At 40.7% G+C, this 6612-nt stretch overlaps 1 long non-coding RNA gene across 1 annotated transcript; it reads left to right on the top strand.

Moving 5' to 3' along the window:
- Nucleotides 1–510: 510 nt before the first annotated feature.
- LOC118353735 (uncharacterized) lies at nt 511–4406 on the top strand. The gene is made up of 3 exons (XR_004813102.2): nt 511–564; nt 2682–2842; nt 3241–4406. It is a non-coding gene; the product is annotated as an uncharacterized LOC118353735 (long non-coding RNA).
- The last annotated feature ends 2206 nt before the right edge of the window (nt 4407–6612 follow it).

Genomic DNA, 6612 nt, shown 5'->3' with positions numbered 1-6612 from the left:
ATCCCTCACAAATATAGAAAATGTATTAGTGGTTGCCAGAGTTGGAAGTGGTTCTTTGGAAAAGATAAAAATGGACAACCTCTAGCAAGACTGACATAAACAAAAGGAGAGAAGAAACAAATCATCAGTATAACGAATGAAAAGGACTGTCACTACAAGTCTTACAGACAACAGAATAATAAAAGAATACAATGAATAACTACACAAATGAATATGACAACTTACAAGTCTCACCAATTTGTAGGAAACAAATAACTATCACAACTCATCTGATATGAAATACATAGGTTTAATATTCCTTTAATTGTGATGGAAATAGTTTCCATATTTATATTTTAAAAACTGTCAAAAAGAAATTTCCTGGCCTTGATAGTTTCACTGGACAATTCTATCAAATATTTAAAGAAGAATTAAAGCACGTATTTTTTAAATTGTCTTTGATTTCTTCTCCATCAACCCATTTGCCGTTTGGTAGCATGTTCAGCCTCCACATATTTTTGGTTTTTCCAGTTTTCTTCTTGCAACTGATTACACGTTTCATACTGTTGTGGTCAGAAAACATATGTAAGTATGATTTCAATCTTCTTAAATTTACTGAGACTTGTTTTTTTGCCTAACATGTGATCTATTCTGGAGAATTTTCCATGTGCACCTGAAAAATAATGTGTATCCTGTTCTTTTGGGATGGAATATTTTGTATGTATCTGCTATGTCCAACTGGTCTAATGTGACATTCAAAGACAGCTTCCATATTGATTTTCTGCCTGGATGATCTATCCATTGATATGAGGTGTTAAAGTCCCCTATTATTATTGTATTACCATCAGTTTCTCTCTTTATGTCCCTTAAGATTTGCTTTATGTGGGCAGCCCAGGTAGCTCAGGGGTTTTGCGCCGCCTTTACCCAGGGCCTGATCCTGGAGACCCGGGATCATGTCCCACGTCGGGCTCCCTGCATGGAGCCTCCTTCTCCCTCTTCCTGTGTCTCTGCCTCTCTCTCTCTCTCTCTCTCTGTGTGTGTCTCTCATGAATAAATAAATAAAATCTTTTTTAAAAAAAGATTATAGCTAACTGAGAAAAAAACATTTGTTTTATGTATTTAGGTGCTCCAATGGTGGGTGCAAAATGGTTGAAGGTGAATGGAAGAGGCAGGCTTCCAGTTATGGAAGGAATAAATCAGAAAAAAGAGTACAGCATAGGGAATACAGTCAGTAGTATTATAACAGTGTTGCATGGTGACAGATGATAGCTACAGTTGTGGTGAATATAGCATAAAGCACACAGTTGTTGTTGAATCACTATGCTGTACACTGGAAACTAATGTAACATCGTGTGTCAATTACACTCCAGTAAAGAATACAAAAAAAAAACATTGTTTTATATATATACAAAAGGAATGTAAAACTATAGACAACTCTAATAGTTGGGTAACAGCTCAGGAAAAACCTTAAAGTTTAATATGATTGAAATTTAAATGAGGGAATACTAAAAAATGTTTTTGTTAGGGCACCCAGGTGGTTCAGTTGGTTGAGCATCTGACTCTTGATCTCAGCTGAGGTCTTGATCTCACAGTTGTGAGTTCGAGCCCCATGTTGGGCTCCATGCTGGGCATGACTACTTAATTTTTCTTGTTGCTGTTAAGGATAGAAAACAATCTTAGGTTTTCCTTATTCGTAATGTCATTGGAGCACCTTCATTTTCCTCATGTTGTTTGGATGATAGGTTTCCTTTTTTTTAAGATTTTATTTATTTATTCGTGAGAGACACAGAGAGAGAGGCAGAGACATAGGCGGAGGGAGAAGCAGGCTCCATACACGGAGCCCAATGTGGGACTCCACCCCGGGACTCCGGGATCACGCCCTGAGCCGAAGGCAGACACCCAGCCACTGAACCACCCAGGCATCCTGGATGATAGGTTTCCTGAAGAAGGAAAAGACCGCGCTAAGGCTCCAAAAACTAGGTCAGTGGAAGAGGTGGATGATGGGGGTGGGGGGGGGGCAAGAGAGGAAGGCTTGGAGTACAGTGACCAACCCCAGTTTGCCCAGGCCTGAGGGAATTCCAAGAATGCACATCTTTCAGTGCTAAAACCAGGAAAACCTGGGCAAACTGGGGAGGCTTCGGTCACCCCATCAGGGAAAGAGAGGATGCTAAGGTAATATTTATCTTATATTTTCTGGACCTTTCACAAATGTCACAAATGATATTCTATAGTGCCTTGGTGGCACAGTCTGTTAAGCATCCGTCTTCAGCTCAGGTCAAGATCCTGGATTTCTGGGATCAAACCCAGTGTGGGGCTCCCTGCTCAGCAGGGAGTCTGCTTCTCATCTTCTTCTGACCCTCCCCCTGCTCATGCTCTCATTATCTCTCTCTCTCTCTCTCTCTCTCTCTCATGAATAAATAGTAAAAAAACTCTTTTTAAAAAAGATATCCTAGACGCACCTGGGTAGCTCAGTGATTGAGCGTATGCCTTTGGCTCAGAGTGTGATCCCGGGGTCCTGGGATTGAGCCCCACATCAGGCTCCCCGTAGGGAGCCTGCTTCTCCCTCTGCCTGTGTCTCTGCCTCTATGTGTCTCTCATGAATAAATAAATAAAATATTTTTTAAAAAGTTATTCTATACTTCCAAATATACTGCCATAATTGGAGAGTTGACTAATCTATGATTATTCTCCTGAATATCTAGGTGGTGATCTCATCAAGGAAGCCTGGGGTCACGGTCTGCCCCAAAACTGCCTTCCTAATTGGAGTAGAAGTCATCAATATTTTTAGATGTTACAATACTGCATAATTCCAGCCATTGGATACTCTTCATCTGTAGGAAGACATTTCGTTGAGAAATAAAAGGTCTAAGTTTAATTCCTTTCTCCTATTCCCACTTCTGATCTCTCCTTTTCTCTCCTTCATTAACAGTTGGGCAATAAACCTTACCAAGATCACATATTCTAGCACTCTAGTCAGGGCTTACCTCCTCTCACTTCCCATTTCCCTAGCCTACATTCTCCCCAAAAGACCACAATTTTAAAATGAAAGTAGAAATATTGACTGGACACAAAAATACATCCTGTGTACTGGGATCACAGTGTAATGAGTCAAGAACCCAGGAATGGTCTCTACTGCTTTGTCAGACCGATTAAATGGACTGGAAACTAATGCATGATGATCACTCACCTGTCATTCTTTTTATTCCATGGCAATATGAAAAAATAAAATGCCAACTCATCATTGTTTTAATTTACTTGCAGATAAACAGCTGTTTCCATGATAGTCACACTTCAGAATCACTTAACCAAGATATTTGTGTGAGTTTACACATTACCGATGGTCTGAGAAGCAGAGGGGGAGATTACAAGAAGACATGGGAAATAATCAACACTGAACATTTACAACCTAAAAGGAGACATTGTAAGGTGTAATTTTTCACTTGTTCACTGCTTTTGTGGGCTCCAATCTTGCACCTTCTTTCTTGGCCCCATTTATCACTTCTAGATGCTTTGCTTCCCCTCTTTCTAAGGACCTTTCCCTCAGGCCTCATCCGCCACACACATAACACTCACCACCACTCCTTATAAATATTAAGTTATACTGTGCATCTTCTTCTACCTATCCAAAGACTGACTAATGGGCTCCGATAAACAGCTAAAAGGCAGACCATCTGTTTCAGTCCCACACTACAGAAGCACACACACAAAAATCAGCACAGGCCTTGACATTTTAATGTCACACTTCTTTCTTCCTGTTCCTACTACTCTGGAGAGAAGAGAGCAATAAAGATATTTATTTCCACACTGCTATGAATTATGCCATTTACTCTGGAAAGCAAAGCAACTGCAGTCTATTCTAGTTTATTTTGCTCTTGCTTTATTATGCAATCACATGTATACTTACTCAAATTTCCTATAACGATGAGATATTACTTTTATACGTAAGAAAAGAACTAAAACATGTTATTGCAAAAAGAAATTAGTTTCATTAAGACATTTCTGGACAAGCTGTCTATATGAGCAGGCACATATCATTAAGTGATATGAAACATGAACAATTGCAATCATGACACAGGAATGGCTACATGATATATTGTCTGTCACAGAGTAAGATGTTATTACACAAGCTTGTTCTTGCTTAAGGGGACAACACAGAAACAAAAAGTTATATACATATGTAGGTATGTATGTCTGGATGAATGGATGGATACATGTATACATGTGCAGACCATCGACCATAACAATAGGTGTAAAGAATACATGCTAAACTCCTCAGAGAAAGGGAGGAGATTCTTGACTGTATATACTCGTGTATTATTTGGATTCTTATAATGAGCTTGAACTGTAAATATTATCTTTGTAATTAAAAAATTTAATGGAGGAGAAAAAGCTGACATACACTTAGTGATTACTATAACCCTACAAATAAATAGAGCAAAGGTTGGTAATCGTGTACTGTCATTTCTCAAGAATAGACTTCAAATGAATGCATGATTTTCTAGATTAAAGATTGTATTTCCCAGCCTTTCTTGTCATCTGTGGCCATGAGAATAAATTCCGGTCAATGGGTTTTATTTATTTATTTTTATTTTTTAGATTTTACTTATTCATGAGAGACACACAGAGGAAGGCAGAGACATAGGCAGAAGGAGAAGCAGGCTCCCCGTGGGGGAGCCTGATATGGGACTCAATCCCAGGACCCCAGGATAACGACCTGACTGGAGCCAAAGGCAGACACTCAACCACTGAGCTACCCAGGTGCCCCAAGGTCAATGTTTTTTTTTTTTTTTTAAGATTTTATTTATTTGTTCATGAGAGACACAGAGCAGGGGGGGCGGGCAGAGACACAGGCAGAGAGATAAGCGGGCTCCCATGCAGGGAGACTGACGTCGGACTCGATCCCAGGACTCCAGGACCACGCACTGGGAAGAGGCAGGCACTAAACCAGTGAGCCATCCAGGGATCCCCGGTCCAATTTTTTTTTTAAGATTTAATTCACTGAGAGACACAGAGAGAGAGAAAGAGGCAGAGACACAGGCAGAGGGAGAAGAAGGCTCCATGTAGGGAGCCAGATGCGGGACTCGATCCTCAGACTCCAGGACACGCCCCTGGCTGAAGGCGGAGCTAAACCACTGAGCCACCGCGGCTGCCCTGGTCAATGTTATTTTTTTTTTAATAATAAATTTATTTTTTATTGGTGTTCAATTTGTCAACATACAGAACAACACCCAGTGCTCATCCCATCAAGTGCCCCCCTCAGTGCCCGACACCCAGTCACCCCCGTTCCCCGCCCTCCTCCCCCTTCCACCACCCCTAGTTCGTCTCCCAGAGTTAGGAGTCTGCCATGTTCTATCTCCCTTTCTGATATTTCCCACTTATTTTTTCTCCTTTCCCCTTTATTCCCTTTCATTATTATTTATATTCTCCAAATGAATGAGACCATATAATGTTCGTCCTTCTCCAATTGACTTATTTCACTCGGCATAATACCCTCCAGTTCCAACCATGTAGAAGCAAATGGTGGGTATTTGTCCACAGTTTGGCTATTGTGGACATTGCTGCTATAAACATCGGGGTACACGTGTCCCGGCGTTTCATTGCATCTGTATCTTTGGGGTAAATCCCCAGCAGTGCAATAGCTGGGTTGTAGGGCAGGTCTATTTTTAACTCTTTGAGGAACCTCCACACAGTTTTCCAGAGTGGCTGCACCAGTTCACATTCCCAGCAACAGTGCAAGAGGGTTCCCTTTCCTCCGCATCCTCTCCAACATTTGTGGTTTCCTGCCTTGTTAATTTTCCCCATTCTCACTGGTGTGAGGTGGCATCTCATTGTGGTTTTGATTTGTATGTCCCTGATGGCAAGTGATGCAGAGCATTTTCTCATGTGCGTGTTGGCCACGTCTATGTCTTCCTCTGTGAGATTTCTGTTCATGTCTTTTGCCCATTTCATGATTGGATTGTTTGTTTCTTTGCTGTTGAGTTTAAGAAGTTCTTTATAGATCTTGGAAACTAGCCCTTTATCTGATACGTCATTTGCAAATATCTTCTCCCATTCTGTAGGTTGTCTTGCAGTTTTGTTGACTGTATCCTTTGCTGTGCAAAAGCTTCTTATCTTGATGAAGTCCCAATAGTTCATTTTTGCTTTTGTTTCTTTTGCCTTTGTGGATGTATCTTGCAAGAAGTTACTGTGGCCAAGTTCAAAAAGGGTGTTGCCTGTGTTCTCCTCTAGGATTTTGATGGAATCTTGTCTCACATTTAGATCTTTCATCCATTTTGAGTTTATCTTTGTGTATGGTGCAAGAGAGTGGTCTAGTTTCCTTCTTCTGCATGTGGATGTCCAATTTTCCCAGCACCACTTATTGAAGAGACTGTCTTTCTTCCAGTGGATAGTGTTTCCTCCTTTGTCGAATATTAGTTCACCATAAAGTTGAGGGTCCACTTCTGGATTCTCTATTCTGTTCCATTGATCTATGTGTCTGTTTCTGTGCCAGTACCACACTGACTTGATGACCACAGCTTTATAGTACAACCTGAAATCTGGCATTGTGATGCCCCTAGCTATGGTTTTCTTTTGTAATTTTCCCCTGGCTATTCGGAGTCTTTTCTGATTCCACACAAATCTTAAAATAATTTG

Source organism: Canis lupus, chromosome X, assembly GCF_003254725.2.
Source record: "Canis lupus dingo isolate Sandy chromosome X, ASM325472v2, whole genome shotgun sequence".
NCBI classification, from domain to species: domain Eukaryota; kingdom Metazoa; phylum Chordata; class Mammalia; order Carnivora; family Canidae; genus Canis; species Canis lupus.
This window is presented reverse-complemented; position numbering and strand designations above follow the sequence as displayed.